The sequence below is a fragment of the Tamandua tetradactyla genome, chromosome 1 (genome assembly GCF_023851605.1).
Source record: "Tamandua tetradactyla isolate mTamTet1 chromosome 1, mTamTet1.pri, whole genome shotgun sequence".
NCBI lineage: Eukaryota > Metazoa > Chordata > Mammalia > Pilosa > Myrmecophagidae > Tamandua > Tamandua tetradactyla.
Genome location: NC_135327.1, coordinates 168,871,031 through 168,888,801, shown reverse-complemented (window position 1 = coordinate 168,888,801; position 17,771 = coordinate 168,871,031). Strand labels below are relative to the sequence as shown.

Below are 17,771 nucleotides of genomic sequence, written 5' to 3'. Positions count from 1 at the left end.
TGGTTTTTGCTTTCCATTATTAATATATATATTTTTCCTTATTAATAGCTTTCTAATACTTTCTTTGGATTTATTTTATTCTGGAGTTTATGAGTCTTGGTGGGAAAGAGTTTGCCTTCTCTTTAGAAGCTAAAAATATCAGTCTCTCTTGCAGCTAGGTCACAGACACATGATCTAGGCTCCAATCGTATGTAGAGTACACAAGTTTTGAATTGAGTTAGCAACATACAGAAGTTGCAGCAGTGGCATTGGCAGGAAGACCAACTTCTTAGGACAGCAGTGACACAACAACCAAAGGCAGTTTCCAGCGTCTAGGGCCGGCAAGGTCAGTGGTGCAAGAAGTAGCTCCTGGCACCTGGGGGCATTAGTAGCATTGTCCTCTCCGGATTGGTTTGGTGGTGCATAGTTCTGAGTAGCCCTGAGCCTAGTTCTACTGCCAAGCCAATTGTTCTGTGAACTCACCAATATCCTGTTAACAAATTCCTTTTCTGACGAAGTTGATTTCTAATATTTTCAACTAAGAATCTTAATTGAATGCACGCTTTCAATGCTGTTCCTTTCTATATAGCATGTAATTGCATTCTAAATATCACAGCAGTTATTTAGAAGGATGTGCTGGTTTAAAAGGATGTATGTCCCCTAGAAAACCATGTTTTAAACAAAATCCCATTTCATAAAGGTAGAATAATCCCTATCCAATATTGTATTTTTGAAATTGTAATCAAATTATCTCCCTGGATGATGTGATTTAGTCAACAGTGGTTGTTAAACCGGATTAAGGGACGACATGTCTCCACCCATTTGGGTGGGTTTTGATTGGTTTACTGGAGTCCTATAAAAGAGGAAACATTTTGGAGAAAGAGATTTGGAGAGAGCAGAGAATGCTGCAGTACTACGAAGCAGAGAGTACACCAGCCAGCGACCTTTGGAGATGAAGAAGGAAAACACCTCCCAGGGAGCTTTATGAAACCGGAAGTCAGGAGAGGAAGCTAGCCGATGACGCTGTATTTGCCATGTGCCCTTCCAGCCGAGAGAGGGGCCGTGACTGTGTTTGTCATGTGCCTTCTCACTTGAGAGAGAAACCCTGAACTTCATCGGCCTTCTTGAACCAAGATATCTTTCCCTGGATGCCTTTGACTGGACATTTCTCTAGATTTTTTTTTTTGGCTTTCAATAAAAGGGGATTTATTTAGTTGAACTATAGTTCTTCAGAGGAAAGGCAGCTACCTTTTAACTGAGGTTCTTTCTTATGTGGGAAGGCACAGGGCAATCTCTGCTGGCCTTCTCTCTAGGCCTCTGGGTTCTAACATCTTTCCCCAGGGTGATTCCTTTCTTCATCTCCAAAGGCCTGGACTGAGCTGTGAGTGCTGAGATGAGGTATGCTGAGCTGTTTGACTGTGCTATATTGAGTCTCTTATTTAAGCATCAGCCAATTAATCAGACATCATTCATTGCAGCAGACACACTTCCTAGCTGATTGCAGATGTAATCAACAACAAATGAGGTTCACATGTGTTCTAGTTTGCTAGCTTCTGGAATGCAATATACCAGAAATGGAATGGCTTTTAAAAGGGAGAATTTAATGAGTTGCTGGTTTACAGTTCTAAGGCTGAGAAAATGTCCCAATTAAAACAAGTCTATAGAAATGTCCAATCTAAGGCATCCAGGGAAAGATACCTTGGTTCAAGAAGGCCAATGAAGTTCAGGGTCTCTCTCTCAAGTGAGAAGGCACATGGCAAACACAGTCAGGGCTTTTTTCTCAGCTGGAAGGCACATGGCAAACATGGCATCGTCATCTGCTAGTTTTCTCTCCTGGCTTCTGGTTTAATGAAGCTTCCCGGGAGGCATTTTCCTTCTTCATCTCCAAAGGTTGCTGGCTCGTGGACTCTCTGCATCTAATGGCTACATCGTTCTGCTCTCTCTAAATCTCTCATTCCTCAAAATATTTCCTGTTTTATAGGACTCCAATATACCTATCAAGACCAACCCAAATGGGTGGAGACATGTTGTCCCTTAATCCAGTTTAACAACCACTCTTATCACATCATCTAGGGATATGATCTGATTATAGTTTCAAACATACAGTATTGAATAGAGATTATTCTACCTTTATGAAATGGGATTTATATTAAAACATGGCTTTTCTTAGGGGGCATACTTCCTTTCAAACCAGCACATTCCACCCTTTGGCCCCTAAAAAAGACATGTTTTTCCCATATACAAAATACATTAATTTCATAACAATATCAGAAATCCTTAAACCTTTCAGTAGCAATATAATGAAGTACAAAACTAGAGACAGTATAAAATCTTATCAAGTCAATTACAGGCATGGTCTGTCCTAAGGCAAAATTCTCTCCATTTGCTCTGGACCTTTGAAAACTCATAACAAGTTATTTGCTGCCAACATACAAAGGAGGAACATTCATAGGATACATAGACACATTTCCATAGGGAGGAAGGAACACAGGGGTCACAGGACCCATACAGTTTCAAAAACCTGCAGGGCAAAGTCCATTAGATTTCAAAGTCTGAGAGTCATTTATCCTCAGGGCTTTAGAAAGTGGCAGTCCCACCCTTTCCAAATGCCTACTCCTGCCTCTCTCTGAACGCAACCTTGGGGGATATTGGGGAGACCACACTTCTCCAGGCTCCACCTTCTTCAAGCATTGGGGCTGCACCCGGGCTCTCTGCCATCTCCAGGGCACACGCTCAACCTGTCCATGTAGTGGCAGCCAGGCTCTCCCCAAACCCCAAGGAATGTGCTTCACATTCTCCAAGGCCTGAGGTCATAGGACTCTTCCACTGCAATGAGGTGGGAGGCCCATTCTCTGCCTTTGGGGCAAACTCACCCTCTCCACGTGGTTGGGTGGGTCCGCTCTCCTGGCCCGAGGCTTCCTGACTTCAGAACTCAGTCTCCATGGCTTTGCCTCTGAGGTTATTTCTCCTCCAATGTGTCCCTTCTCTGATCCCCTCAATCCAGACTGGCAGTGGCTGTGTTTATACAGGTCCCACAGCACTCACGTCGGCTTTCTATGCAGTAGTGCTGGATCATGCCCATCAGACATAAGGAATTTCCACAAATCTTTCCTGGATAACTCCATGTCCGATCCTGGCTTTCTCTGAAATGTCTGTTTCACATTTGGTTAAATCCACACACAGGGCACTATACTCTGGGGTCTCCCTTTCTGTAGACCTAGAATTTTCCAGAACTTCAATTTCTGGTTTCTTTGTGCCCAAGAATTCAGTTCTCAGCTTATCTCTTTCCTCTCGCATTTCCACTATAAGCTGTGAGGAGAAACCAGGCTGCACTTTCCACATTTAACTTGGAGATCTCTTCTGCTAAATATCCAAGTTCATGGCTTTTAAAATCTGCCTTCCAGCCAATACCATTAGTCAACTTTGCCAGATTATCTGCTATTTTAAAACAAGGATCACCTTCCTTCCAGTTTGCAATAACACATGCCTCATTTCTGTCTAAGGCCTTGTCAGAGGTATCTTTAGCGTCCACATTCCTACCAACAGTCTCTCCAAAGCATTCTAGGCCTTTTCTATCAAGCTTTTCACAGCTCTTCCAAAATCTTCCCCTTATCCATTTAAAAAGCCATTCCAACATGTTTGGTATCTGCAAACCACAGCAGCACATCACTCTCCGGTACCAAAATCTGTTCTAGTTTGCTAGCTGCCGGAATGCAATATACCAGAAACGGAATGGCTTTTAAAAGGGAGAATTTAATGAGTTGCTGGTTTACAGTTCTAAGGCCGAGAAAATGTCCCAATTAAAACAAGTCTACAGAAATGTCCAATCTAAGGCATCCAGGGAAAGATACCTTGGTTCAAGAAGGCCAGTGAAGTTCAGGGTCTCTCTCTCTCAGCTGGAAGGCACATGGCAAACACAGTGTCATCTGCTAGCTTTCTCTCCTGGCTTCTGGTTTCATGAAGCTCCCCGGGAGGCATTTTCCTTCTTCATCTCCAAAGGTTGCTGGCTTGTGGACTCTCTGCATCTAATGGCTACATTGTTCTGCTCTCTCTGAATCTCCTAGATTTGTTTTAATTGGGCCATTTTCTTGACCTTAGAACTGTAAACTAGGAACTTATTAAATTCTCCTTTTTGAAAGCCATTCCATTCCTGGTATGCTGCATTCCAGCAGCTAGCAAACTAGAACAAAGGATTTTGAAAATTTTCTTTTTTTGTTGTATGATAATCAGTGAATGTGGCTTGTAAGATTTCTTATTTTTGGAATTTTACCTGTGACCTTATATATGTCACATCTTGTTATTGTTCCAAGGATATATTTTCTATTTGGGGTTATGAAATTATCTCTCTGTCAGATTTGTCAACTTTACTTTCTATTTCTAAGAGTTATCAATCTTATTCCATTTATTGTTTTTTTAACCTTGAATTCTATTTTTTTTGATATTAATGTTGCTACATTTCTTTTTCTTTCTTTTCTTTTTCTTTTTTGCCTGGGCAGGCACCTGGAAATGAGCTACATTTCTTTGTTAGCAGCCGTGTATATATATATATATATATATATATATCTTACCTCTATGTTATAATTATCTGGAATTTTAGTTCCAATTTTATCTTGCATTCTGCATTTATAGCAACCTGTTCTTGAAGGGGTAGGATCTCTCTGAGTATTCTAATTAGAGTGTTCTTAAAAATTCTCTTTTGTTCCTTGAAATATTTGTTTTCTTTCTGTTTATTCTTCTTGGTCCATCTAATTCATGAGGTTGACTTAATTTTTTTTTTAATCCTTGGTTGTTCATATTTATGTTTTTAATGAAGATACTTGGGGTTAGTTTCCCTTTCAGTTGTGTCCTTCTGTTTTTCCCCAATATGATTCTCTTTTAATAGGTAAGGGGGTGGTTGACTGCGGATGGGTATGGAGGTGGAAAAGTTTTATTTAGGGTGTGTGGGAAAGGAGGAGGTAGGTAATTTGGTGAGCCTCCCTCCCTGCCTTACTCCCTTATCCCCCTTCACATAAGAATGGGTGTATGTGTGTTTCTGAAGATGAAGGGCCTTCCTTATTTATTTATTTATTTTTAAAATTCTTCCTCCCCTCTCTTCTTCTCTTCTAAAGATCCAGTTTACCTCAAGCTTTACTATACTTCTCTCTCAGGTCCAACACCCACGTTATAAACCCAGGCGCTTTCTTTGGAAAGCTAAGTATCTGGCAGCTTTATCACTGCAGTCGCCTTTTAACTTTGCAGTAATTTTCTCATGCGTATGTGTTGGACAACAGTTTCTATGTCAATCTAAACCCAACTGTTTTCAATATTACAGAATTTCCCCAAATTTCTGATCCTTTGATGACAAGTTTTCTTGATCCCTGGGAATATTATGGATTTAAAAAGCACTGATAACTTTTTTTTTTTTTGTCATTTCAGAGGAGCGAAAAGTAAATCTAGTTATGTTTTATCCTTTTAAGAAGATCTTGAGCTCTCCCTGTAGGTTTCAGGACACATTTCAGGCCCAGTGACTTGGTACCACAGCCGTGCCCTGATTCCTTCTCACTTCTTCAGGCTCATCTTCCTCTGCTTCCCCACGCATCCCTTTACCAAAATCTTTATAACTCATTAGTCCCTGAACTGATCCATTTGACATCTCTGTGCCCTTGCCTTGGTTGTTACCTCTCTCCGGTTTGCCCTTTCCACTCTTCCTTCATTTAGCTTCTTATCTTTTAAAACTCAGCTCAAGCATCACCTCAACTGGGAAATTTCCTCCCTACCTTCATTCAATGTAAAGGCTTCACCTTTGCACTCTCCTAGCCCTTTGAGCATTTTCTTCCATAGATTTTATCGCACTGAATCAAAAGCACTCTTTTATTTATCTCTTTATCTCTCTGTCCCCACTCTTCTATAAATTACTTGGGGGCATGAACCACCCTTTATTTAATTTTGGATGCTCCCTGTTTAGCAAAGGACCCAATGCCTAGCAGACTTTCAGTAAATATTCACTCAGTGGACAAATGAGGTCATTTTCCTTGGGCAGCATATTGATCATATTATATGTTCTCTCCAAACCCTTCTAGTTGTGAAATTAAAACTACTCATTTGGGCTTTAAAGCCTTATTCTTGTAGCATGTTTACATCAAGCTACCTGCCTGCATTTGTTAGTACACTGTGATATTTTTACTTACTCTTATGAGCCCACATTTTTTAAAATTAATTTATTTTTTGTTTATAAACATAACCACATATAGACACATATATTCTTACCATATGATCATTCCATTCTTGATATATAATCAATAATTCACAATATCATCACATAGTTGTATATTCATCATCATGATCATTTCTTAGAATATTTGCATCAATTCAGAAAAAGAAATAAAAAGAAAATAAAAAAATTCATATGTACCATACCCTTACCCCTCCCTTTCATTGATCACTAGCATTTCAATCTACTAAATTTATTTTAACATTTGTTCCCCCTATTATTTATTTTTAATCTTTACATTTTACTCATCTGTCCATAAGGTAGATAAAAGAATCATCAGACACAAGGTTTTCACAATCACACAGTCACATTGTGAAAGCAATGTCATTATACAATCATCTTCAAGAAACATGGCTACTGAAACACAGCTCTACATTTTCAGGCAGATCCCTTTAGCCTCTCTGTTACACCTTAACTAAAAAGGTGATATCTATTTAATGCATAAGTATAACTTCCAGGATAACCTCTTGACTCTGTTTGGAATCTCTCGGCCATTGACACTTTATTTTGTCTCCTTTCTCTCTTCCCCCTTTAGATCAAGAAGGTTTTCTCAATCCCTTAGTGCTGAGTCCCAGCTCATTCTAGGATTTCTGTCCCATGTTGCCAGGAAGGTCCACACCCCTGGGAGTCATGTCCCATGTAGAGAGGGGGGAGGGCAGTGAGTTTGCTTGTCCTATTGGCTGAAAGAGAGACGCTGCAACTGAGCTACAAAAGAGGTTCTCTTGGGGGAGACTCTTAGGCCTAATTTTAAGTAGGCTTAGCTTATCCTTTGTGGGGTTAAGTTTCATATGAACAACCCCCAAGATTGGGGTCTCAGCCTATTGTTGAGCCCATATTTTTTAAACATGAGTTATATACAGCCCTACATTGCTTATGCTTTGCATCATGTGTTATTTCTTCAACTGAAACACAATTTTATGGACTCTATGTTTCTCTGTATCCCTAAAGATCTAACACCTTGTTAGGTACATAGTGTTCAGTCATAACTGTATAATTTTAAATGTCAGCTTGGTTTAAAGGGATTCTATTGAACACAAATTTTCTCTTTAGAAACTGTTTTTTCCTTTCTTTGTTATTCTTGGATCATTTAATCTCTATTTGGAAACTTTAGTTCCATAGCAACAGACTGTCATAAACAAAATATAGTTATCATCTTTATTTTAACAATCAGAAAGACAAGGATTCTGAGAAGAAAACTTGTAATTGCAAAATTGTAATAAAATGAATGAATGAAGCAGAAGGGAGATAGTGCAGAGAAGGATAAATGAGTTCTAAAAGTGTTAATAGTCTTTTTGTACTTCAAGATGATTAAGCTAGCCAGCCAGATCCAGAGGCTCAGACATTAGAAATGTGATAAACTTCAGAAGCTGAAGGCAAAAAGCATTAGGTCAGTCCCAGGGGTCCTTGCTAGCTTCAAAGCATCGCCCTCTATTTGATCAGTGAAGGCAGTAGTACAGAACCTAAGTTCTTTAATGATTTGCAGTATGATCAGGTCTCCAATGAACCTGTATTTGAGAGTTGCCTGAGGTGACTTTCTCTTTAATTAGCAAAAAATGCTCAATTTCCAAGTACTGATGAATTGAATCTGCCCCACAAACAGTGGAGAAAATAATCTGACAAGAAACAGGTTTCTCTTTGGAGGACATAAAAGAGAGTTCAGGACAACCTCCAGGGTCTGGAATTCATTGAATATTTCTTTAGTGCTGGCTTTACTGGGCAAGATGTTTAAAAATATGCTAACAGGATGTTGCCATCAACTCGACTCTCTTGTCCTTAAGCTTACTCACCTCTTCTTGAAACTGAGAAGTTTGAGTTGGGATGAGAAAAATGAGGCCACATCTCAAAACTGTACTGTCTTAGGGATGCAGAGATTCAGAAGAGGAAGCAGTGTGAAGAGAAGCTTAGACATGCTGTGTGGATGGCTCCGAGCCACTGGCCCTGGGCATCTTCACCCGTGAGATGAAGAGATCAGGTTAGTTAGAACAGTGATCTCTAAGGAACACTGAGCTCAACAACTTCACAGTTCTAAATGACAACACAAGCTATTAATCTCTATATTGCAAGTAGGAATTTCTTTCTTATTCTTTGTATAAACTGTAGTTCTTTATATATTCTGGTCACTAGTTTTTAACTGGTTATACATGTTGCCAATTGTTCTGTGGCTTGTCTTTATATTTTTTAGTGGTGTCTTTTGATGAACAGAAGTTCCTAGTTAATGTAGTATAACTTATCAATCCTTACCTTACAGTTTGTTCTATTTATGTCTTGTTTAAGAGATATTTTCTAGCCTGAGGTCACAAATATGTCTCCTTTATTTTATTATTCTTTTTCTTATCACATTTAAGTCCTTAATCCATCTGGAATTTCTAAATATAACGTGATATATTTAGATGCAATTTATTTTTTAAAATTTGAACACATAACTATCCCAGCACAATTAATTAAAGACCTACTTGTCTTTTCCTAATTGATCTGCCATGCTACCACTCTCAAGTTTAAAATTCCATATATGAGTAGCATCCTTTTCTAGGCTCTCTCATTGGTTCAATTTATCTAATCCTATACAAATACCACATCATCTTATTAGCTGTAGCTTCGTAATAGGTTGATATTTGTTAGAGCAAGGTCTTATATTCCTAACTTTCAAAATAGTAATGAATGGATAGTAAATTTTATTAAGTCCTTTTTCTATATCTATTGAGAAGGTAATATTTTTCCTTTGTTTGTAGAGTTGAATTCTACCAGTTAAGTTTTCTAATGTTGAAATAGCTTTTCTTCCTGGAATAATCTAATTTTGTCATTGTATCAGTCAATTATTGCAGTATAATGAACAACCCCCAGTCTCAATGCCATACAACAATAGGCTAGTCTCAACAATCTGTGGGTTATCTGGGTTTTGGCTGAATTGGGGCACATGGCTTCATTTTATGCTGGGGCAGCTGGGGCAGCTGAGCTTCTCACTGAAGGATTGTGGTTGGACTAGAGCAACTTTGTTCTATCTGTCCCCCCCGACCTTTTTCAATCAAGTAGGCTAGATAGGGCATGCACTTCTCATGGCAATGGCAGAGGCATTACCAGGAAATTAACACTGATCCTTTTCTATGTTTCTTTTCTCTTTTTCCTTGCATTTTTTTGGATTGTGTATTTTTTTTTCTCATTCCATTTTCTACTTTTACTAATTTGGAAGCTCTATATTTTATTTCAATTTTTGATTGTATATTAGATTTTTTTTTTTTCACATGGGCAGGCACTGGGAATCAAACCCGGGTCCTCTGGCATGGCAGGCAAGCGTCCTTGCCTGCTGAGCCTCCGTGGCCCGCCCTGTATATTAGATATTTTAATGTACATATTTTAGCTTATCAAACCCTAAGGTTAATCAGTGGCTTCACCCTCTTCTCATGCAATATAATTATCTTAAAACACTTGAATCATTCCACTCTTGAAACATTTTGTCACGCATGACATTTATATATTTATTCACATAAATTTACCATTTGTTGATCATTTTTTTACATCCTGAATCTTCCATCTGGGGTTAATATCCTTCTGTATAAAAATCTTTTAGAATTTCCCCTAGTGAGTATGTGTTGGTGTCCGATTCTCAGGATATTTTTGTTTGAAAATAACTTCAGTTTGTCCCATTGGAGATGCTTTCAGTGTATACAATTTTATGTTGTATGTTATTTTTCTTAGATGTTTGAAAATATTATTCCACAGTCTTTTGGCTTTCATTGTTGCTATTTTTGTCTCTCCTGTGAAGGTTTTCTGTCTTTTCCCTCTGGCTGTTTTTAAGGTATCTCTTGTGTTGTCCTACAGTTTCTCTACGATGTGTCGCAATATGGATTTATTTTTATTAAGCTTGGGGTTTGTTCATTGGGTTTTTCCAACCTATGAAAAGTATCTCACCAGTTCTGTGATATTCCTGGCTTTCATTAATGCAAATATTCTTTTTTTCCTATTCTTTTTCTCTCATCCTTTTAGAACTCTGATCTGACATATCTCTCATTCTTTCACTCATAATTTTCTAACTGAATATTTAGGTGATGCTTTCTGAATGTCTTATTCTAGTCTGTTTTCCCATTTCACAGTTCAGCTTTGATCTATCAACGTTTTTATTTTGTTTATTGTATTTTTTATTTGTAGAAGCTATAGCTGGTTCTTTAAAAAATCTTCATCTCTCTCCCTTTCTTTATATTTTAAGTCACTTGAATTTATTTAAGGAGTCTTTTAGACTCCTTTTTTTTGGGGGGGGGAGGGGAAGAGGTGCATGGTCCGGGAATCGAACCTAAGTCTCCCACATGGAAAGTGGGCATTCTAACAACTGAACTACCCATGTACCATTAGACTCCTTTTTTTAACCTTCATTTTTTATATTGTGAAATATAACATATATACAAAAAAGCAGTAAGTTTCCAAGTACATTTTTCAGTTTTTTTATTAAAAAAGTTAAAACAATATATCATTCCACTCTACATATACAATCAGTAATTCTTAATATCACATAGTTGCATATTCATCATTTCTTAGAACATTTGCATCGAAATAAAAAGACAACAGAAAAAGAAATAAAATGATAACAGGGGAAAAAAAAAAAAGATTATACATACCATACCCCTTACCCCTCGCTTTCATTTACCACTAGCATTTCAAACTAAAATTTTAACATTTGTTCCCCCTATTATTTATTTTTATTCCATATGTTCTACTCTTCTGTTGATATAGTAGCTAGAAGGAGCATCAGACACAAGGTTTTCACATTCACAGAGTCTCATTGTGAAAGCTATATCATTGTTCAATCATCATCGAGAAACATGGCTACTGGAACACAGCTCTACATTTTCAGGCAGTTCCCTCCAGCCTCTCCACTACATCTTGAACAACAGGGTGATGACTACTTAATGCGTAAGAATAACCTCCAGGATAACCTCTCGACTCTGTTTTCCAAGTACATTTTAACTAGTAGTTTTAGAACAGAATTTAAAGTTCGGTATGGGATACAGTTCCATGATTTTTTCATTTTTTCTTCTAGCTGCTCCAAGACACTGGAGACCAACAGAAATATCAATATAATGATTCAGCAGTCATACTCACTTGTTAAATCCTATCTTCTCTGTGTACTCCTCCTGTGCTTTAAATAACATCTATATAAAAGCAATACATTTCGAAGTACATTGCAACAATTAGTTGTAGAACAGATTTCAGAGTTTGATCTAGGTTACAATTCCACAACTTCAGGTTTTTATTTCTAGCCACTCTAAGGTACTGTAGGCTAAAAGATATATCAGTATAATGATTCAGCACTCACACTCATTAGCTAAGCCCAACCTTCTCTGCATAACTTCACCATCACCTTTGATCTTTAGGGACATTTGGGCTATTCCTATTCTAACTTTATGTTGGAAGGGGCTGTTGATAATATGGGATAGGAAAAAGGAACTAGTTGAGTTTTGGAGAGGCTGGCCCCTCTGCATTTCAGGACTTATCTGGTCTAGGGACCATCTGGAGGTTGTAGGTTTTGGAAAGTTACCCAAGTACACAGAACCTTTGTAGACTCTTATATATTGCCCTATGTGTTCTTTAGGATTGGCAGGAATGGCTTCAAACATACAATGCTGAATAGAGATTAGAAGAAATCCCTATTCTTCTAGGGATTTCCCTTTACCAAATGGGATTAGGATTAAAACGTGGCTTTTTTAGAGTACATAAATCATTTCAAAACCAGCACATTCCTCCCTCTGGACCCTAAAAAAAGACATGTTTTTCCATATACAAAATACACTTATTCCATAACAATATCAGAGAACCTTAACCATCAGTAATATTACAAATGCAATACAAGATTAAAACCAGTGCAAAAATCTCAAAGTTAGTTACAAGCATGGTCTGTCATAAAGCAAGATTCTCCTCTGGCTCTGGACCTGTAGAAACCCAAAACAAGTTATTTGTTGCCAACATACAAAGGAGGAACAGTTATAGGATACATATACCCATTTCCATAGGGAGGAAGGAACACAGGGTCACCGGACCGAAGTAGCTTCAAGTCCCACAGGGCAAACTCCACTAGATTTCAAAGTCTGAGAGTCATTCATCTTTGGGGCTTTAGAAAGCGGTGGTCTTACACCTTCCAAGGGTCCATGCAGAGGTCTGCCTCTCTCTGAACACAACCTTGGGCGACAATGGGGAGACCAACTTTTTCTCGGTTCCACCCTCTCCAAGCATCAGGGCTGCATTTGGGCTCTCTGCCATCTCTGGGGCACATGCTCAACCCCTCCATGTGGTGGCAGCCAAGCCCTCCCCAAATCCCATGGGATGTGCTTCACCCTCTCCAAGGCTTGAGGGAGCATGACTCTTTCACTGCAAAGAGATGGAAGGCCCATCCTCTGCCTTTGGGGCAAACTCACCCTCTCCACATGCTTGAGTGGGTCCGCTCTCCTGCCCCAAGGTTTCTTGACTTCAGACCCCAGCCTCCATGATTTTGCCTCTGAAGTTACTTTTCCTTCAATGTGTCCCTTCTCTGTCCCTCTCAGTCCTGACTGGCAGTGGTTCTCTTTATACAGATCCCGCAACACTCTTGGCTTTCTATGCAGTAGTGTTGGATCATGCCCGTCAGACATAAGCAGTTTCCACAGATCCTTCCTGGTTAACTCCATGTCCAATCCTGGCTTTCTCTGAAATGGCTGGCTGGTTCCACATTTGGTTAAATCCTCACACAGGGCACTATTCTCTGGTGGCTCCCTTTCTGGAGGCCCCGAATTTTCCAGAATTCCGATTTCTGGTTTCTTTGTACCCAAGAGTTCAGTTTGCAGCTTATCTCTTTCCTGTCACATTTCACTAAAACTGTGAGGAAAAACCAGGCTGCACTTTTCACATTTAATTTGGAAATCTCTTCTGCTAAATATCCAAGTTCATGGCTTTTAAAATATGCCTTCCATCCAAAGCCACTAGTCAACTTTGCCAGATTATCTGCAGTTTTAAAACAAGGATCACCTTCCTTTCAGTCTGCAATAACACATGCCTCATTTCTTTCTAGACCCTGGTCAGAGATATCTTTAGAGTCCACCTTTCTACCAACAGTCTCTTCAAAGCATTCTAGGCCTTCTCTATCACAACTCCTCCAAAATCTTTTCCTTATCCATTTAAAAAGCTGTTCCAACATGTTTGATGTTTCTACACCACAGCAGCACCTCAAAATCTATTTTAGTCTGCCAAAGCTGCCAGAATGCAACACACCAGGGATGAATTGGCTTTTAACAAAAGGGGATTTATTTAGTTAAAAATGTATAGTTCTTCGGAGGAAAGGCAGCTAACTTTCATCTGAGGTTCTTTCTTACATGGGAAGACACAGGGCGATCTCTACTGGCTTTCTCTTCAGACATCTGGGATCCAACAACTTTCCCCAGGATGATTCCTTTCTGTGTCTCCAAAGGCCTGGGCTGAGCTGCTTGGGCTGTGCTACGTTGAGCTCTCTCATTTAAGTACCAGCCAATTAAGTCAAACGTCATTCAATGCAGCAGGCACGCCTCCTAGCTGACTGCAGATGTAATCACTGACATTAGCTCATGTCCACAGAAAGAGTACTAGTCACCTTCACCTGGTCAAGTTGACACCTGAAGCTAACTACCATAACCTCATTTATAACTCTCATATTCTGCCTTGGATGAAAATTGTGCTTAATTTTCTTATCTTCTCTGTTAGAGAAGCTTCTTGAGTGCAGAGACTCCTTCATAATTTTGTCCCCGCCCCCCACCTCCCCAATGCCAAAAGTGTCAAATACAGCATCCTGGTATGTGGGATAGGTATAAGAAAAGTCCCTTTCCTAATGTAATCAACATATAACTATTTAATTGAATGAAATTGACTGGCTTGAATGTGGAGCACTGTTATTTCAGTGTTAATGCATGTGAAATTACACGTGGAGATGCTAAAATGAAGATGCTGACGTGTAGCATGGCTAAAAACGTGATCTGGAGTCCTAGTATTATGCAGAAGAAAGTGAATCATTCAGAAAGTAGGTGAAAAAAGAGAAATGGTTGCTTTATTATTGTGAACATTGTGCATAAGTCTTTGGAAGTGGAACTACAAAGTTCATGTCATGAATGAGAATTAGAGGCATTCTTCTAGGATATAATTAAACTCACGCTAAATGCAAATTGTGTAGTTTGCAGTCATCCAAGGGTAGCTTAAATTTAACATGACACTTTTTCAAAATATTATTTTCTTATATAAAGACCTCAGACTCGACTTGATCATTTTGCAAGCAGCATATCTTTTCATTTCTGCTCCCTACTAGGTCTTTTGTATTTTAAAATGCCTTTGCTTTCTTGTGAGGTGTCACCAGCAGCCTTGTGGCTGGATGGTGGGATCAGGCTTCTACACTGCAGTGGTTCTGCCTTCTTACACCCTTCAACAGATAGAAGCAACCTTGTATTTGCACAGCACTTTTAACTTTTCAAAGCATGTTATGCTTTCTATGCTTTTAACTCTGTGAGGTAGGAAGCATAGGTTTTTCTCTCCACCTTTTGCAGATAAGAACAATGGGCCACAGAGAGGTTAAATGATTGGTTAAAGGCAGCAGCTTTCCCTAACTAGATCTTTTGTTTTTACCCTAACTAGATCTTGCTGTGTCCTTTCCTGAGTGAAATTATATGGGCACAAGTTCTACTGGAACAAACACAGCAGAAGATTATGTGGGATTGCTTGATATAACTGTCAGATTACTCCTTCTGTTGTGTGGACAGAAGGCTACAGAAAAATTAATTGGTTCAGAGAACGCTTGTTTATGAGCTCATGAAACAACTGACATGACTGAACCCTGCGAATGAGCCTGTGTTCATAAAGACTTCAGGCCATGGCACTAACAGTTAGTCTTCAAATGATTCAGTTATCAGTTAACCCAACTCACGCTAGATTCCCGTTTTCTTATTGTTTTGCCATCATCTGCAAAAGAACATTCAGATATGAAAATTTTACTTTTAAAAAATTAAGCCTTACCCCTCCCCCTGAAGCCAAAAACTCAGAAAAGTGGTTAACTTGCTTTTGCTTAATAGCAAACACATCACTGACTGAGAAGCAGGGATTTCTTTCAAATCATTTGCTTCATCCCGTACTAAATCCATAAATTAGCCCAATGGGCATCATGATGTTTTTCAAGTATTTGGGGAGGAAAGGAAGGATAACCTGTTCATGTCTTCTTACTTTTTTTTGTAGTTTCCGTGAAAACTTCTCAGAAAAGTGAGGTTATTTTATAATACATTTGTCAGATCCTTATTCCTCATATTTACTCCAAGATTTCTCTTGGAGTAATTTTGGGGCATGTTTTCAGTTTTGCCATCTTAATCTATTTCATTCTTCAGCTCTGCATTAAAGAATGGATATATACCATATTAATAGTTTAGATATAGTTATAAATTATAGATGAATATAGAACTTATGGATGTTCTCTACTGATTGTGACTCATGGATCTCTTGGAATCTTTACATGATTCTCATTGTTCTCCACTGTGCCAGGTAAGTTTGTTTCCCATTTTCTCCAGTATGATGATACAACTCGGGATTGTAGGTCAGAATATTCGTTTTGCATATAAAGTTGACCTCAGCGTTTAATGACCAGCTGTATTCAATTGTCCAGTTAAAATAATTATTGGCTTTAGTTTTGGTAGAAGGAAAGGAATAAGGTGAGACCACTAGTAGACTGGGAGGGTCAGGGCAGGAGGGAGCTGAAAGGACTCTTTTTCTCAACAAAAGGGTGCTGGAGGTTGATGCCTGAGTAACCCACTGGATCTGTCATTGGTAAGCCTTACTAGTTTTACTGCTGGTTGTATGGTTACAGAATAGTACACTGCAAAGGTCCTGAGCTTGGAGACATGCTGACTGAAGTTTTAGATCCTTTTCTGCTGTTTTCTAGCTGTAGAACCCTGAGTTATTCTGTTATTTGTTGCTTCTTTTACTTCAAGTTTCATTTTGAGATCATCCTTTTCCATCAAATCTCACTCTGACAAGATGTGTTCTCTACTTTGAAGCTAAGAGCCTTTAAAACCTCATTTATAGATTTTATGTTCTGCCTTGGATTAAAATTTTACTTAATTTTCTTATCTTTTCTGTTATAATGTAAGTTTCTTGGGTTCAGGACTCATTAATAAGTGTGCCTTCCACCCCCCACCACCAAATGCCAAAAACTGTATTAAATACAGCACCCTGGCATGTGGTGTAGGTATGAAAAAAGCCCCCGTCCTAATAGAATCAACATATGTCTATTGAATTGAATGAATTGGACTGGCTTTCTAGCTGTAGAACCCTGGACAAATGACCTATTCTATTTGAACTTCACATTCCTGATTTATGCAATAAGAATGATAATATTATCTTCCAGGGTTATTCTGTGTATCAGTTATCTGTTGCTAACTTGGAAACAAAACTTGGTGGTTCAACTATGTGATGATACTGTGAACAACTGATTGTGTACTTCAGATGGTTTCTATGCTGTGTGACTTTATCTCAATTAAGTTGCAATTAAAAAATCATGGGGAGGTTTAAAACAAGTGTCATTAATTTGTTCACAGTTGGGGCTGAGTTCAGCTGGTCAGTTCTGTTGGTCTTTCCTGGGGTCAGTTATCATTGCTCTGGGGCCTTCACTGGACCTGGATGATCCAGATGGCCATGCTCGTGTATGGCAGTCAGCTGGCACTGCTAGCACTATGCCTCAGTTCTCTACTTGGATGCTTACCCAGCAGAGCCAAAGTTTCTTAAACGGTGATGGCAGTAATTCTGAGTCCCAGTGTGCAAAGTGCTTACCAAGTCTGCTTGTGTCACATTTGCCGATGTCTTATTGGCCAAAGCCAGTCACACGGCCAAGCCCAGCTCAGTGAGGGAGGGAACCATTCTGGGGTGTAGACTCTTCATTTATGCAGGACCATTAGTGTAACAATCCATATACTCTGCCAGTTAAATGTGAAAATGCATGGGAAATAAGTTTTGAAGTGTTGTGTAAGTGTGAATTTTGTGTAGTGTTTATGCGTACATATGGGCCGTGGTGATGGAGGAAGACTTGGTGCCTATTTTAATAGGCTTTGAATTCATAGTTCTGGGAATCATGATTTAGTTTGCCTCTGGTTTCCATTACTACATTAAAAAGATTTAACTCGGGTGCGTTCAGGAGTGTAGTATGCTGGAATCTGGGGAATATAATCAGTAAAGAGGGGAAGCAGCTAAGACGAGATGATGTGAAGTTTGGAGAAATGGACTCAGCTACAGAAAATAGTAGTCCAAGTCTCAGGATTTCAAGGATACATCAAATGTTATGGATGAACTAATCATTCATCAGAAGTTGGAGGTCCATTCTAAATGACTTTAATGAAGAAGTCAGAAGGGTCGATATCAGGGAGAGCTTTCCACACAGCCTGTGGATGGAGAATGTGGAGTTGAGGATTCACCTGAGGATGATGAGTGGGAACTAGGAAGACACCAGCCCTGGAACCAGAGGGGTTTAAATTAGGTCAGGGGGCTTAAGGCAAATGCCCACTTCTCCCGACTAGACAAAAATACA

At 39.0% G+C, this 17,771-nt stretch overlaps 1 protein-coding gene across 1 annotated transcript in view; it reads left to right on the top strand.

Moving 5' to 3' along the window:
- Positions 1-15,757: 15,757 nt before the first annotated feature.
- Positions 15,758-17,771, top strand: part of ZNF800 (zinc finger protein 800) — a 235,708-nt gene continuing 233,694 nt past the window's right edge. The window contains exon 1 of the mRNA XM_077123162.1: positions 15,758-16,018. The gene's annotated coding sequence lies outside the window, so the exon portion shown is untranslated. The remainder of the gene's footprint in view (positions 16,019-17,771) is intronic.